The 17,373-nt window shown below is 38.1% G+C and overlaps 1 protein-coding gene across 4 annotated transcripts in view; it reads right to left on the bottom strand.

Annotated features, from left to right (window-relative positions):
• Window positions 1-17,373, bottom strand: part of mrtfab (myocardin related transcription factor Ab) — an 84,661-nt gene that overhangs the window by 44,624 nt on the left and 22,664 nt on the right. The gene's annotated exons all lie outside the window — the stretch shown is intronic.

Here is a 17,373-nt window from a genome sequence, read left to right as displayed (position 1 = left end):
GAGGCTACACCGGATAGTCAAACCTCGGATTCAGGAGAAGCAGTGTGGTTTTCGTCCTAGTCATAAGTCTACATGTGCTTTGTGGACTTGGAGAAAGCCTTTGACCGTGTCCCTCGGGAAGTCTTGTGGGTAGTACTCAGAGAGTATGGGGTTTGATTGTCGCGGTCCGCTCCCTGTATGATCTGTGTCAGAGCTTGGTCCGCACTGCCGGCAGTAAGTTGGATCCGTTTCCAATGAGGGTTGGACTCCGACAGGGCTGCCCTTTGTCACCAATTCTATTGATAACTTTTATAGACAGAATTTCTAGGCGCAGTCAGGACGTTGAGGGGCTCCGGCTTGGTAGCTGTGGGATTAGGTCTCTACTTTTTGCAGATGACGTGGTCCTGATGGCTTCATCTGGCCAGGTTCACAGCCAAGTGTGAAGCGACTGGGATGAAAATCAACACCTCCAAGTCCGAGATCATGCTTCCCCGCCCGGAGAAGGGTGGAGTGCCATCTCCGGGTTAAGGAGGAGATCTTGACACAAGTGGAGGAGTTCAAGTGCCTCAGAGTTTTGTTCACGAGTGAGGGAAGAGTGGATCGTCTGATCGACAGGCGGATCGGTGCGGCGTCTGCAGTGATGCGGACCCTGCATCGATCTGTCGTGGTGAAGATGGAGCTGAGCCGAAAGGCTAATATCTCAATTGGATCTACGTTCCAATCCTCAACTATAGTCATGAGCTTTGGGTTATGACCGAAAGGACAAGATCACAGGTACAAGCGACCAAAATTAATTTTCTCTGTTGGGTGGCGGGGCTCTTCCTTAGAAATAGGGTGAGAAGCTCTTTCATTTGGGAGGAGCTCAAAGTAGAGCCGCTGCTCCTCCACATCGAGAGGAGGCAGATGAGGTGTTTTTTAAACGAAATTCATACAATAATTAGTTTTTTTTTCTGCATGGAAATGTAGTAATTATGAACGATGTGTTCACAATGCAATACGGTTTGGGTTGTTTTCTGCTATATTCTTATTATCAAGTGGAAAACCTACTGCTGTGCTGTTTCACAATTATTAGTTTTAAGAGACAGGGGACCTGAGTTCTTGTCTTGATTGTACAATCTGTACTGAAACATATAGACGAACTCAAGATCTAACAGCTCTACGCCCTATCTATTAAAGTAAAAACACTCAATATGTTTACTGGATACAGAATACCAAACAGATTTTGTTTGGAAAACAATTTACTCATCACAACATTTACTACTGGTCATGGTGTTGGCCTTTAGCAAGATAAACTTGCTGTCATAGTTCAGACTTTGAGAACATTCCATTAAAACTATTTGGCCTTGTACCTTCTTATCTGGCTCTTTATTTATCCTTCACTGATTGGCATTTTTTTTAAATTAAAGGAACACACTAGGTTTTGTGCAAGTAAATACACTGCATTGTCTGACAGACTTCCTGTGAATGTGTAAATGAACACAGCTAGGCCAGCCTCACAATTTCCAGAAAACTAAAATTTAAATCCTACGAATAGTTTTATTTTAAAATGGAGAATAGGGTAGTTTAATTTTTAAGAGGCAATTAAAGTAAAAAAACCAAAACAATAACAAACAAAAAAACTGAGCCACTACTACGAGGTGTACAGGAATAAATGATTTACTAAAATGTAGTTCCTTTACAAATCAATACCTGATGAGATTATGTAATATGTAACCAAAAAAACTACAGCATAAAGTTTTCCTTGGAACAGGGAAGTACTTCTTCCGTCTTTGTCTATGCAAATAAAAAGTGCCATAAACATGAATATCGGCAAACAAATAAAGTAAAGCAAACTGAAAAAAACAGCAACCTTGCTTATCAAATCCTCACTAAAAAACAACACCAAGGAAGCCCACCCAACAGTTCACAGATCATGAACGGGATAATATCACAAATGCAAGAGTCTAACTGTCCATAAATAGCAAAGGATCATGTTTTTACTCGGCCTGCAGGACATAGCTTATCCATGCAGTCACTACCGGTGGTGAAAGGTGAACAAATACTGTCTAGAATACAATAAAAACTAAAATGATTTGTCATGGTGGCCTATATATGCACTGTCTACAATACATGCAGCAATCACGTTTTTGTTTAAAAGTAGCCAATAAATGGTATGTGTTGTACACTACCTTACACTCAAATAACTTTATATTACAAAGATGCATGAGTGCATGACAGAATAGGAGTCCATTTGTATGCAAATACACAGAAGCGTCAGCTAGACAGTAATAGGTGTACATTACACTACTTGATGGATTGATTGATTGAAACTTGTATTAGTAGATTTCACAGTACATTACATATTCCGTACAATTGACCACTAAATGGAAACACCCGAATAAGTTTTTCAACTTGTTTAAGTTGGGGGTCCACGTTAATCAATTCATGGTAGTTTTGTGCATATGTTTTCATTTCCTTGTTAAGGGTAAGGCTAACAATTTGAAAGGAGGTTGATTAAAACAGGAACAACATGTCTTTGAAAGGTATGATGTCTTTTTTTTTTTTTACCATAACAAAAAACAATTAAAAGTGTCTGACCAAAACAGTGTCAGTGTACCCTTAGTCACACCAGCGATTAACATTCCAGCAGGAAAACAGAAGGTGTTTTTCGTCTTTATTTCCTTGTTTCCCCCAACCTGGTCTGCAGTGGAATGTACCAGAAGTGTTTGGCTGTGACCCAACACCTCAAGCTTTGGATTTCTTTGTTGATCCACTGACTTTTCTGGACTAAGAAGAAACAAATTCTGGCAGATCTACAAGCTGCACAGTGCACACTGAGTGGTGGATGGAAACACAAGTTAGATCAGAGTTTACTATTCTAAAGTGTACTGTGGCATACTGCTAAATCGTACTAATATATACAGTAGTGGCTTAGTTAGCCATTTCAGAATCAGGGAGCTCAAAGCCAATACCAGGGAATGTGGCTGCAGAACCTAGCGAGACATTAACATAAACTGGTGGAATGCACTTACTGCACTCACTCCATGTTTGTACTGGAAAAGGTAAACATGCTGCCAAAGCCATGGAAGAAAACTCCTCGTGCATCTGCAAATGGAGCAATGTAAATCTTTTAGAGATGTCAGATGAATGCTCTGATTCCTTGCTCGCCAGCTGCACTAAGCACTCGCATTAGCATTACGGTAATTCAACTGCAGACAAAAGCAGACAGCTGTTATATAATATACATATTTGTTAAATATTTTTTTATCCTCTAGTGGAACCTGTAAAGTTCACAGACAACTTCACCTTTTAAAGCACCAACAAGCCTGTCAATTTAAAAAGAGCGATATTCATGATACTGATAATGTCATAAGAGTGGTGCTGAAAGCCACTTAGGGCCTGTTGCCTCGAATCACACTGCATTGTCATTACGATGACTTCTCCAAGCCTATTAAACATAATGACTTAAAATGCAGAATATTTCTGTAACTATGGCAACAATTCAACCTTCAGAATCGGTGACAAAAATGAAGCTGAGCCCTGAGAGTAAGAGCATTGCTTAACTCCCGCTGATACGGTATACTTCTCAATGACAATTTCATATTGATTTGTACTGTATATGACAATTTTCTTGAATGAATAGTCATAAACATCCAGTGCACAACACCAGGCATCACAATACATGAAAACAGCACAATTTGCTTTACCTTGTCGAAACTTCTAAATGGACTTAATTCTTGTTAAAAATTTGATCGATTGTGTAGAATGTATTTTTTATTAATGGTGTTGTGTTTATTCAAAATGGAATGCACGAATGGCTACAACCAATGTTTACTTTTTAATGTTAAAAAAAAAACAAGAAACATATGACATCAGCCTGAAATTGAGTTGCTATGAAAACTCCTCTGCGAAGCATCATTCTGCCCAATACAGCAGTAGCATTAAAAAAACAGGAGTTCAGAACATTCTTAGACAGACTCAAACTTAAACATTTGAATTAAAATAATTAAGGAACTGTCCTATAGCTGAATAATGAAATGTAATTGAATGTATTGTAGCACAGACGGTCCTTGGTTCATGACGTTTGTGGGTATGACATATCCCATGAATTACAAAACAAACTTACTTTCAACCGAAGCGGTTATGTTGCAAATACAAGCAAGAGTACCACTCGGCCAGGAACGACGAATGTCACCGATAAGTGACTAAGTTTGTGGTCAAAATCTTACAACAATTTGCCACATAGATTATTCTTTTTTCAGTAGGGGTATGTTAAATTTAATATAGTCAGAGAAAATGTGCATATTTTCCTCCAACATTTTCACTCATATCATACAGGTGGAACTCATAAAATGAGAATATCGTGTAAAAGTTCATTTCTGTCTGCAATTAAATTTCAAATGTAAAACTAATCCATCCATCCATCCATTTTCTACCGCTTATTCCCTTCGGGGTCGCGGGGGGCGCTGGAGCCTATCTCAGCTACAATCGGGCGGAAGGCGGGGTACACCCTGGACAAGTCGCCACCTCATCGCAGGGCCAACACAGATAGACAGACAACATTCACACTCACATTCACACACTAGGGCCAATTCAGTGTTGCCAATCAACCTATCCCCAGGTGCATGTCTTTGGAGGTGGGAGGAAGCCGGAGTACCCGGAGGGAACCCACGCAGTCACGGGGAGAACATGCAAACTCCACACAGAAAATGTAAAACTAATAAATGATATAAACCTAATACATGCAAAGTGAGATATGTCAAGCCTTCATTTATTATACTTTTGATGATTACGGCTGACAGTTTTTGAAAACCACACATTTTCGGAGATTTTCAATTCAACGTTTTCATAAACTGTAAAACATAATCGTCAACATTATATTAAAAGAAGGCTTGAAATATCTTGTGTTGCATGTTATGAGCCTATGTCATTATATATTAGTTTCACTTTGAAAATCTAAGCAAACCTTTGCATGGTATTACAAATATTTTTTTAAAGTTTTTAAAATGTTACAATCTAGTGTAATCTCTACGTTTTCTTTTGATAGAGTTTTTTTATTTATTTTTTAAATAGTTTTTTTATGCTATGTGCCTTTTAAGATCTTACTAATGGCTTTGTAAGGTCATGTTAGCTCTAATCTAAACAAAATTGATGCTAATCCACTTTTTTTGTTATCTTTTTATCCAAATAAGAATTGATAAGAGAACCGATAAAGAAACGGATTTTTGAGCAGAATTGAAAGTGTAATCCGAACCGAAAAAATCTCATCAATTCCCATCCCTAGTTACGGGCCTCCACACTGCTAGTTGGCGGAGCGAATGCCACAGACAACCCCATAAGATCTGCACAGATTAACTGATGTCTTATTCGCTAGCATTAGCACACAATATAAATGTAGTTATAAACCATCAGAATTACAATATTATTACCTTAGACCAAGGGTGGGCAATTAATTTTTACCGGGGGCCGCATGAGCAACCCGAGCACTGCTGGAAGGCCACATCGACAATATTTCAATTACATTTTGCTCAATATTATTTTTGATATACCGTAAGATAAATAATAATAATAATAATAATAATTAATAATAATAATAATAATTTCATTTAACCTAACTTAACTTTATACAAAAGCAGATTGTTTTTGATGGTTTTATTTTTAACACTGTCTTACACTAAACTTCCTGATGTATAATACAATGCAAAAATGTCAATTTCTGCACAGGGTTAATTTAAAGTTTATCCTGCATCCTCTTTAAAAGTCCAACATTTTTACCTGTCAGATTTGGACAACCATCTGTTGTCACACCTGCCAACTTGTCCCATTTCAGTCCTAACATGTCCAAACACGCATTTACCTATGTGAACAAGTCATTACCTGTGGTTGTCTCTTTAATTGACTGCATGGCTGCCAGCTACTCCGTGATTTGAAAGTCTGCAGTTATCCCACATAAAAAGATAAGTCACGGTGTCACGTTAATCGCAGCTCTCATCCAAAGCCAGCGAAAAACAGTCAAAGTCGGCCGTTCTGTTCTTCAGCTGAAACTCCAAGTTTTTGGGCATATCAGCGCAACAGAGTCCAATAAGCACTCCGTAATAAACTCTCCGTCTGTAATTTGTGATTGCCGCTGTTCACATTCACTCACAATCACACACGCGCATACGTCCACACGGAAGTAATACAAATAACGCAAAACAAAAGCAGCACCGTTGTATTGCACACTCGACATAGATACGTTTTAAAATGTATTTTGTAATTTATGAATGGCCTCACACGGGCCGGACAGGGACGCACAAAGGGCCAGATGTGGCCCGCGGGCCGCCGAATGCCCAGGTCTGCCTTAGACCCATTTTCTGCACACACACAAAATATGTGATGGTTGCAGTAAGCAGCAAAGCAACAAATAGTTTAATGTATCCATCCTGTTCAGACACAATAACACAAAGAACACTGCAGACAATTAAAGCCACCTGAATTATGGTGAAAGCTAGTTTTAACGGGTTCTTTGTTGAGCAGACTTTTTAACACTTACACAGACTTTGTCACATCTTGTCAATAAAAACGTAGCCAAGCTGAGGTCTGATTGTACCCTGTTGAAGGACACTAGAGAATGCTGAATGAAATCCAGAGACATAAGCCAGCTGGCATCTGCATGAACGTAATAGCATAAACATTCATTGTCTACAAGAAAAAACTGAAGATTAAGCTGTACAAAGTACACTGGAAGTTCATAAAGTAACTTTGCAAGAGAATGATCGCTGCAGCAGGACAAGGAGGCCACAGGCGTACTTGGTCTAGCAATGACGGCACTGTCACATGCTGTTATATAACTGTGACATCTGAAAGTAATTTTCATTGTACTAAACCCCCTAACCTCCTGCCCTGCTTGCAATGGAAACACTGTTTGCCGACTTCCAATTCCGTCCCACCACAGCAGACTGAGGGCAAACTAGCAGCACAGAAAGCGAGCTACAGCTAAATAGCACCACAGAGAGAACAGCAACGTACAAACGACAATAATACAGACTTTAAAAGGGTGTGAAGACGTGTTGTTTAGACAGTGGGAACGTGGCTGGGGTGGGTTTACACAAAGTCTCTTTTATACTGGATGTGTGTGTGTGTGTGTGTGTGTGTGTGTGTGTGTGTGTGTGTGTGTGTGTGTGTGTGTGTGTGTGTGTGTGTGTGTGTGTATTCTTTGCTGTAAATTAAGTTTTATAGTACTCTTCCTTCCAACCGCTTCAATCTTCTCTTCCTGCCTGTAATATAGGTCAAAAACTACCCTCTGACTTATTTCACCTAAGACCAGATTGTATTTAGACACTGATGTTTAAGACAAGTCTATTTTTCGTGTTTAGCATTAAAGGGGAACTGCACTTTTTGTGGAATTTTGCCTATCGTTCACAGTCATTATGAAAGACAAGACAACGGATGGATTTAAAAAAAAAAAAAGCATTCTAAATATTAAATAAATGCGATTAAAAGTCTGCTTACAATGGAGCCTATGGGAACTGTTCAATTCTGCCTATAGAGCCCCTAAAAAACATCCAAACACCTCCATTATTCAGAAACACCAGAATGAGTTGAGCTGAAAACAAGGAGCAATGGTAAAGGATACATGTCTGGTGTGCGTGCATACATTTATTGAGCCCCCCTTGCCAATGAAGTTACTTTAATTTTATATACATAATGTAAGTATATTTGTAATGTAGTAACGGTCACATTTACAATAACATTTACTATTTATGTATTTTGATCATTTTAAGCATACACTACCGTTCAAAAGTTTGGGGTCACATTGAAATGTCCTTATTTTTGAAGGAAAAGCACTGTACTTTTCAATGAAGATAACTTTAAACTAGTCTTAACTTTAAAGAAATACACTCTATACTTTGCTAATGTGGTAAATGACTATTCTAGCTGAAAATGTCTGGTTTTTGGTGCAATATCTACAAAGTTGTATAGAGGCCCATTTCCAGAAACTATCACTCCAGTGTTCTAATGGTACAATGTGTTTGCTCATTGGCTCAGAAGGCTAATTGATGATTAGAAAACCCTTGTGCAATCATGTTCACACATCTGAAAACAGCTTAGCTCATTACAGAAGCTACAAAACTGACCTTCCTTTGAGCAGATTGAGTTTCTGGAGCATCACATTTGTGGGGTCAATTAAACGCTCAAAATGGCCAGAAAAAGAGAACTTTCATCTGAAACTCGACAGTCTATTCTTGTTCTTAGAAATGAAGGCTAATCCACAAAATTGTTTGGGTGACCCCAAACTTTTGAACGGTAGTGTAATTGTTTCAACTCAATCGCACAGAGGGCCAAAGTTCAAAGCACACTTTAGATCACAGGCCAAACTTAATTAATTACCCTCCCCCATCCCATCCCCGGTAGTTTTAAAGATATGGAGGTGTTGAAGTGCTATCTGCCAGTCATCTGTGGTTACTTTTTTGGCTTGGACAAAATATGCAAGACAGCCGGTGAATGTGTTTTTATGTGAACAGACTTCAAAGACTTTTCATTATGAAAAGAAATGTTCATTTTTGAAAATGTTCATGTTTGTGTTCGTTCTTTCATTCCTGCTCGACGTGTTCTATTTTGCGACAGTTACAGTCCCTAAATGCGTCATGACTGATGAGCGCAGAAAAAACAGAAGGGAGATAGCATTGGGGAAGCACGCTGAGATGGCTCTGAATGGTGTTTTGGCTGGTTTTAATAAAGTGATTGTTATTCGACCACGTCCTCGTCATCCTTTTAACAACCGGGCAAAAGCTACAATATTTATTATGCATTCAAAAACAGCGGAATTCAAAAAATTTGTAATTTGAGGGATGTCAGTAGATAAGGACAATTTCCAGGAGTCTTCAGTAAAATCCGGAAGACTTGGCAAATCTTAGTATGACTCTAAGGACCAAGTGTTTCCCAGCATTCCTTGCTGTGGTTACAATGATCACTTTTGACAGTTTTATAATGCCTCTTTTTAGGTTTTATTTTGGACAGACAGGATATAATAGTTTAGGTGTCATTTTTGTCAAGTAGGTAAAGTATTGCTACTTTTAGTGGTAATCTGACACCCATTGTAAGAATGGTTAGTTCAATCTAGCCTATTAATTACAGGACTGCAGCTTAAATATTTTTAGTATTCGAGTAATCTATTGTTTAGTTTGTTCTAATAATTGAGTAATCGGGTAAAAGACACTTTTTAACCTCAATGCATACTTTATAAAACATTTTGAAATAAACAATATTTCTGCTTACCCTAACTTTTATTCTTTTTTTATACAAATGTACATTTGTTTAAAAGACTAAACTTAAAACCTATATATTTAAAGCTGCATTTGGTATTTAAAATGCGATACTTCCAATGAAACATTTATTTTTCTATTGTGTTATTTTGTGCTCTTGTTTTATGCTCTGTCTTTCTTGCATTGTTGTCCAGCACTTTGGTTTAGCTATTGCTGACAAAAATCGCTTTAAAAATAAAGTTTGATCGTTTTTTTCTAAGAAATGCACATCATCAACATTGAAATTACACTTTTAACATATGTGCATTAATAAAATAAAAACAAAAACTCTCTACAGAGGCCAGGCGAAAACTCTGTCCGTTAATTTAAAGTTCAGTGCACTCTATGCCAGTGTTTTTCAACCACTGTGCCGCGGCACACTAGTGTGCCGTGAGATACAGTCTGGTGTGCCGTGGGAGATTATCTCATTTCACCTATTTGGGGTATAACATTTTTTGCAAACCAGTAATTATAGTCTGCAAATGATGTGTTGTTGTTGAGTGTCGGCAGAGTAACCGTGTAATCAGTAGGTGGCAGCAGGTAGCTAATCGTGATCACAATTTTTCAGATGACAGTGGGAGGCAGTGTGCAGGTAAAAAGGTGGCAAATGCTTAAACTTCTATTCACACATTTAAAAAAACACTTTAAGACTAATGTCTTGAAAAAATATATCACTCTTGAATCAACACAGTAGTTAATACTATGATCAATGTTAATTCAAATACTAAATGTGGTTTATAAATAATAATGGAAGTACAATTGTTTGTATATAGTATATAAATTGGTACAAAGGTTTAACATGTCTACAAGGATATTTCACATGCCTTTACTGTGTATATAATTGAACTGTGTTTGTTATGTATAATGTGTATTTATAATATGTTGTACAAAGGACATTTCATAATTTTCGGAAGTTTATTTTGTACTTGACATTGTTTATAGGGTTAGGCGCAATAAGTGTTCAACTTCAGCCTAAACCCTTTCGGTCTGCAACATTTTCATTTTCAATTTATGAATGTACAACTGTTTGTTTATTTTGTTGACGATTGACCAAAGAATAATAAACTTGAAAAATAAACAAAAGGTGAGTGCCCCTAAAAAAAAGGCATTGAAGCTTAGGGAAGGCTATGCAGAACGAAACTACAACTGAACTGGCGACAAAGTGAAGAAAAACAGAATGCTGGACGACAGCAAAGACTTACAGCGTGTGGAGTAGACGGCGTCCACAAAGTACATCCGAACATGACAATCAACAATGTCCCCACAAAGAAGGATACAAGCAACTGCAATATTCTTGATTGCTAAAACAAAGCAGGTGCGGGGAATATCGCTTAAAGGAAGACATGAAACTGCTACAGGAAAATACCAACAAAACAGGAAAAGCCACCAAAATAGGAGCGCAAGACAAAAACTAAAACACTACACATAAGAAAACAGCAAAAAAGTCCAAATAAGTCAGGGTGTGATGTGACAGGTGGTGACAGTACACCTACTTTGAGACTAGAGCTATAGTGTTGCATGCTTAGTTATGCTTTAAAATCATATCCGACGACTTTTTATTGTCAGTATTGAGTTTCATATTTTAATGATTTCTGCTGGTGGTGAGCCTTTGGATTTTTTCAATGAAAAAAATGTGCCTCGGCTCAAAAAAGGTTGAAAAACACTGCTCTATGCAATCCATAGATTTTCATCTATACATTTTTATTTGGTACACTCTTTAAATTATTAATCAAAGCAACAGAATATTAATCAAAACTTTTAATTATTTAATTCAATCGATTAATCATTGCAGCATTAATGTTCTTATTAGCTGATATTCACCATGTGGGCAGAGTGCACAATGATTTTAAAAGTTCCCGCGGGTCGGGTGAAATACTGTACCTCCCCCGTCAGGAGTTAAACCCCTGTGTTATAAAACCTTGAGGGTATCTGTATTACATGTAGGGATGATGTTCGAAACCGGTTCTCCCGGTTGTTCGATAAGAAAAGAACCGATTCCATGGACTCAAATCCCTTTTTGAGGACCGGTTCCCGCTATTGAGGCCACTATAGTAAAGAAAAAGATTTGTTTCTTTATTCGAATCCCTGGGAACGAATCCCGTTCCACAGGAAATGCCTTGTGGGACACCACAGGAAATGACATACCTCAGTCATTAGGCAGCAGATACAGAAAGCAAAATGTACCGGAAAAAACGCCTCAAGGCATGGCTTCATTTTACAAAAAAATATGACGAGGAAACGGCTATCTGCAATTATTGCCAGGCTTCGCTCTCATGTAAGGGGTGAAGTACAACAAGCTGAACGTTCGAGAACCGTGGCGTGTCTTCGACACGTGGAGAAGCAGCGACAGAGATGACGAAACACGCCCCCCAGTGATAGTGGCGGTGAGTAACAAACGTTAACTGTTGCCAGTTAATTTCCATATTTGCTCACTTGTAGTCTTTAGGCTAAAATAAGGTTACCTCTTATGTCAAGCAGGACTGCAGTAATGTTAGCTACACTAACGTTACCTAAGCATAGTCAGTGGCTAACGGTAACGTTAACGTTAGCCTTTTTGTATGTGTCTGATAACGTTAACGGTATCTTTTAGCCTACACCACTCCAGAGTTTGCAGGTCTGTCTAATAAACTAGTGATTTCTTTCTTTAGTTTATTTCGCACATGAACACACTTACAGCATAACACATCACAGTTACCATGAATTGATTTACGTGGACCCCGACTTAAACAAGTTGAAAAACTTATTCGGGTGTTACCATTTAGTGGTCAATTGTACGGAATATGTACTGAACTGTGCAATCTACTAATAAAAGTTTCAATCAATCAATCAATCAATCAATCAATCAGTTTCATATCATTTCACTTTACATCATGTCCGAAAAGGAGTAGGAAGAAGTAAAGCTTATTTAATCCTACCCCTTTCCCACTTCAGAGCGTTTACAAATATATACATCTTTACTGACCTTTTTATCATAAAATAACATCTGTGAATTAGTATATACAACAGATTTGTAATATGTAATTAATTAATTCAGTCATTGTTAATATACTGAGATGAAGAATACCTTATTTTCAATAAGGTTAAAAGTATTTCTCATAATTCTTCTTTGTACTTTGTAAGCACTATTAATTTGAACAACCTCTTAAAGTGGATCATATCAGTACAATGTTTAACTTCATTACTTAATCCATTCCATCATTTAATTCCACATACTAATGCTAAAGACTTAATAACAGACACCCTAGTCTTCACATTAAGCTAATTTCCCCCCTTAATCTATGCTGTGTCTGTCCCTCATTTTCCCTCCAGGACAAGGATGTGCAGTCATTCCTGGAGGAGGCCACACTGATGGACCCCAGAAGGTTTAGATACAGACTGGAGGAGGATGTCGTCAAACCTATCTGTGTGTCCAAGCTAGTTCCACGCTAAGTGAACGTGTTTTTCCACCGTTGACGACACGATTAGCGAAGAGCGGGTCAGACTTGATCCTGAAAAAGCAGACATGCTAATTTTTTGGAAGAATTGTGGATTGATGACTGTGGCGTTCTTAGTGTCATAGTGTGTGTAGTTAGTATGTTCCAATAGAAGCAGAAGTGCACTTTTTGTAGAGCTGTATTATTTTCAGTTTTGTGCCCAAGGGAATGATTTTATTTAACACTATATTATTATTTATACACCTATAGTGATCACAGAGACAGGTTGTTTTTGTGTTACTGTATATATTTGTTTTTCTGAAAAATCCCACTTAATATACTTTGGGTAACAACAGTCAATATTTATTTATTTAATTAAATGTTTTATCATAAAATAAAAGTGAATCTTTGTTAAACCAAATATTGTGTTTTTCCCATATACAACAACCTATCTGGATTTGATAAGAAAATCGATAAGGAATGAGTTCGATAAGAGGATTCGATAATGGGCTCGAACTCGATAATTTCTTAACAACATCATCCCTAATTACATGTCCTCTAAATAGGGTGTCATATTTTTTTTCACATGACAGTATATGAATCCCGTTCACATTACTTCCGTTGTACGTCTTCTCACAATCTTCTTCTACTAATACTCCTTTTGTGTTTTGGAGATCTCCAAAGATTTGCTCAATGCCCCACGCATCCTTCAAGTTGTCAAAATTTGGCCCTTGGTTGAAATATGTTGGACACCCCTAACTTAAAAGTAGGATTTGACAAAAAACTAACACAAAAAATTGTGATTTACACGACCACTGAATGCCATTTAAAACTCAACTCATAGAAAATATAATTCATAACTTTTAGCCCAAAAGGTTGGATCTGTATTATCTTCTCTGTCCTCAATACAGGATTTTTCCCAAAAAGAACAATCGGAATCTCGTCAAGTGACCTCTGTTCTGTTTAACGTAACAACTCTAAGTGCACTATGCTTGCAGTTTGCAGCTGAGTCACAAAATAATGGCTCTTTTATTATTCAGAAACACCAGAATGAGTTGAGCTGAAAACAAGGAGCAATGGTAAAGGATACATGTCTGGTGTGCGTGCATACATTTATTGAGCCCCCCTTGCCATGAAGTTACAGTTTGACTAAGAGAACTGGCCAAAATGAGAAGCTGATTTCTACCAAACGTTTGGAGAGATGAAGCCCTGACATTAAATTGTGAGACCGGCACCCTCCAAGTTTGCTCATTCGGGGAAAAGTGAGTCACACCAAAAGGAGACCAAAAACGTAACCATGGTTACTACAGTTATTCAAAACAACAGATTCTGGTAGGTTCATATAATTTTAGGACTAACTAAATCAACTGGCATAAATGGCTGTAAAAAGCAGAAAGAAAACCATAAAACGTTTCGCCTCTCGTCCGAGTAGACTTCATCAGTTCATGCTCATAGATTTAGATTGGTCAGAGCTAGTCTAGCGGCTAGTGCCAGTACCACAGTAGGCTTCATCAGTTCATGATCCTAGACATAGATTGGTCAGATCTAGTCTAGCGGCTGGTGCTAAACCCCGAAATATTTATACTCCAAAACCAAGAGGGTGTGCCTGCAAGGATGGTTTCGCCCTATTATTGTGAGAAAAGAAGCTGCTTTGATGTAATTGATTGTTTTTCTTACTATGATAGGGCAAAACCATCCTTGCCCAGGCACACCCTCCTGGTTTTGGAGTATATATATATGGGGTTTTCGCTGAACTAGATCTGACCAATCTAACTCTAAGACTAGATCTGATCAATTTAAGTCTATGAGCATGAACTGATGAAGCCTACTCGGATGAGAGGCGAAACGTCTTCTAAGACAAACCAAACAATCCATTTTGCGATCGATTGGACAGGTTGATTGGCAACACTAAATTGGCCCTAGTGTGTGAATGTGAGTGTGAATCTTGTCTGTCTATCTGTGTTGGCCCTGTGATGAGGTGGCGAATTGTCCAGGGTGTACCCCGCCTTCTGCCCGAATGCAGCTGAGATAGGCTCCAGCATCCCCCGCGACCCCAAAAGGGACAAGTGGTAAAAAATGGATGGATGGATGGATGAATGCCCTGAGATTACAATGACTATCCTGGATGAATAAAGTTAAAGTTAAAGTTAAAGTACCATTGATTGTCACACACACATACTAGATGTGGCGAAACTATTCTCTGCATTTGACCCATCACCCTTGATCACCCCCTGGGAGGTGAGGGGAGCAGTGAGCAGCAGCGGTGGCCGCGCCTGGTAATCATTTTTGGTGATTTAACTCCCAATTCCAACCCTTGATGCTGAGTGCCAAGCTGGGAGGTAATGGGTCCCATTTTTATAGTCGTTGGTATGATTCGGCTGGGGTTTGAACTATGACAACATTCATAGTAAAAAAAACATGTTTATGTCAATGTTGCAGTTGTTATTTCAGTGTTATATTGTAACTTGTCAGCACTGTCATAGAGTGACAATAAAACACAGAAAAGCTTTTTAATCAACCACCGTCAAACAGCACAGATAATTGGGATTTTTGGAGGCGCTCACCTGTTCAAAATGACTACCAGACATAGAGGTTGAAAGGTCATCAAGGTTTGGCCTGAAATTTTTACAAGGCCTGCACCTTTTCAACTTTAATCTTAGGACATACAGTACTTGCAAAGACAAGTTGTTATATGGACAAATTATCCAGTAGTATGACTTTATTGGGATATGCAGGTCAAATTTGTTACTGGGTTTTTGGGCCAAGAGTTCTATTTTTTGACACTGCAATGCTTTAATAAGAAGTATTATTAATACACTGTTCTCTGCATTATATGTTAGTACACGGTTTAACACTTATTGAAGTAGCCAGCCCCGAGGCGTATGCTGAAAGATGTGTGTTTTAAAATGTTTCTCATTGACATGAGTAGGCTTGTGCATGTGGGTGTGTGCATACGACTTGCTTCTGTTGCAATGAACAGACCTATGGATCGCTGCATCCTAGTTAATAGTGTTATTCTCTAGCTCTAGGCTTAATTCTGAACTTGACTCGTCCCTCACTATTTATTATCTAACAAGAATTTTGTATTTCACAAGTCTAAGATATGAGTGTGTGGTAGTGCTTGTTGAAATACCATGGTGTCAGGACATGATGTGAAAATAGAGGGCTAGCAATGCCTGTAGGTGCATGTCCAGGTACTAAAGCTATTAAAAGTGCATGCATGCAAACACTGTAGTCGTGCATAATTACCCATATGAATGTTTGCCCCTTTAACAAACAGCTGGTCTTGTCAAATACACCAACCCCTCCTCAAGTTGCTAAAATCATCAACGTCATTTTCATAAAATACATAAGTGACAATTAAACTGCAGTTAAAAAAACATATTTTTTTCTTCAAATTGTGAACAATTATGTGCCAGACATTTTTATGAATAAACATGGTGAATTAAGTTTTTTCTAGAAATAAAGGAAAGGCCATAAAAGCAAAAGAAAAAAGAAAAACAGCAGAGTTTATAATTTATTGCCCGCTGAACTGAGTCCTCGCGGAAGTTTTTTGTATCGTCATGCATTGAAGTGGTCACATTACAGTATGTTTTTTTTCCCTTGTGGTCTACAAAAGATGTAATGGTGCTACTTTGGTCCAAATTTTGCATAGATTTTTTTTAATTACAGACCATCTTCAAGCCACTTTCTGACTGTCTCTTCAGAATGCAACGTTTTGTGGTCTTATTTATGTAAAAAAGCTCTCCTCCCTGCTATGCCCCCTTTGACTGTGTCTTCACAGTCCTTCAGTCATGTTGTAGTTGTTGGCGCTTCCATATTGAGGTCTACTGACAGATATAAGTCAGAACAATACACTACTTTTTATTAGAAATGGCAACAGCGATTGATTGTATTTACAGCATGCATGTGCATGTACAAGCCCACAACAAGAATATAGAAGAAAATAAGGAAATTATTGACTACAACTGAATAAAAATGGTGGAATCGCGCAAAGCTCTTTGGGTAAACTTCTACTATATATGGAGATATCCGCTGACGTAACTAAGGCAGAATATGTCACTAATAGGTCTCAAATTCCAATGGCTTGTTTGGAAGAAGGCAATATTGTTTTATAAATATCTTCGGCATGCCTCGATAGTTTGATTTCAAATTTTCGGGACTTGTGGGGATTCTAAATACACAAAAAAAGGTGCCAACAGGTAAAACAAGTGGGTTTGCATAGTAGGGCCGTTTTAAGGGCAGTGGTTGGTGCTACAACGTTTTATGTGCCTTCAGAGGCATACTTTCCTGACTTTACCTACTTTTCTTGAAATATTATGGTCAGGATGTCGTTGTGGCTTGTGCAGCCCTTTGAGACTTTTGTGATTTAGGGCTATATAAATAAACATTGATTGATTGATTGAAATTCTGAATGATGTGACCTTAAAGGCATTTAACCTCAGCGGTTTCATTGTGTTGATTTCAATCCTGGCAGCTGGACAAGCATTTTACAGCAGCATTGTGTTTGAACTCTACTAACTGACATAAACCTCTTTTACCACTCTTTACTTATTTTACAACTATTCACTTCTCTCTCTAATCATACAACTTTTGCCACACTAATTTATCTTGTCTAACAACTTATTTCTTCCCTCTCTTCTTTTTTCATTCCCTTATGACGAGGCGCTGTGTGGGCCTCCACTGTTGGCAACCTTCCCTTATGTTACATAACAACT

This window comes from Entelurus aequoreus, linkage group LG08 (genome assembly GCF_033978785.1).
Source record: "Entelurus aequoreus isolate RoL-2023_Sb linkage group LG08, RoL_Eaeq_v1.1, whole genome shotgun sequence".
Taxonomy (NCBI): Eukaryota; Metazoa; Chordata; class Actinopteri; order Syngnathiformes; family Syngnathidae; genus Entelurus; species Entelurus aequoreus.
The sequence above is the reverse complement of the archived record's forward strand: the minus strand, read 5'-3'. Positions and strand labels throughout refer to the sequence as shown.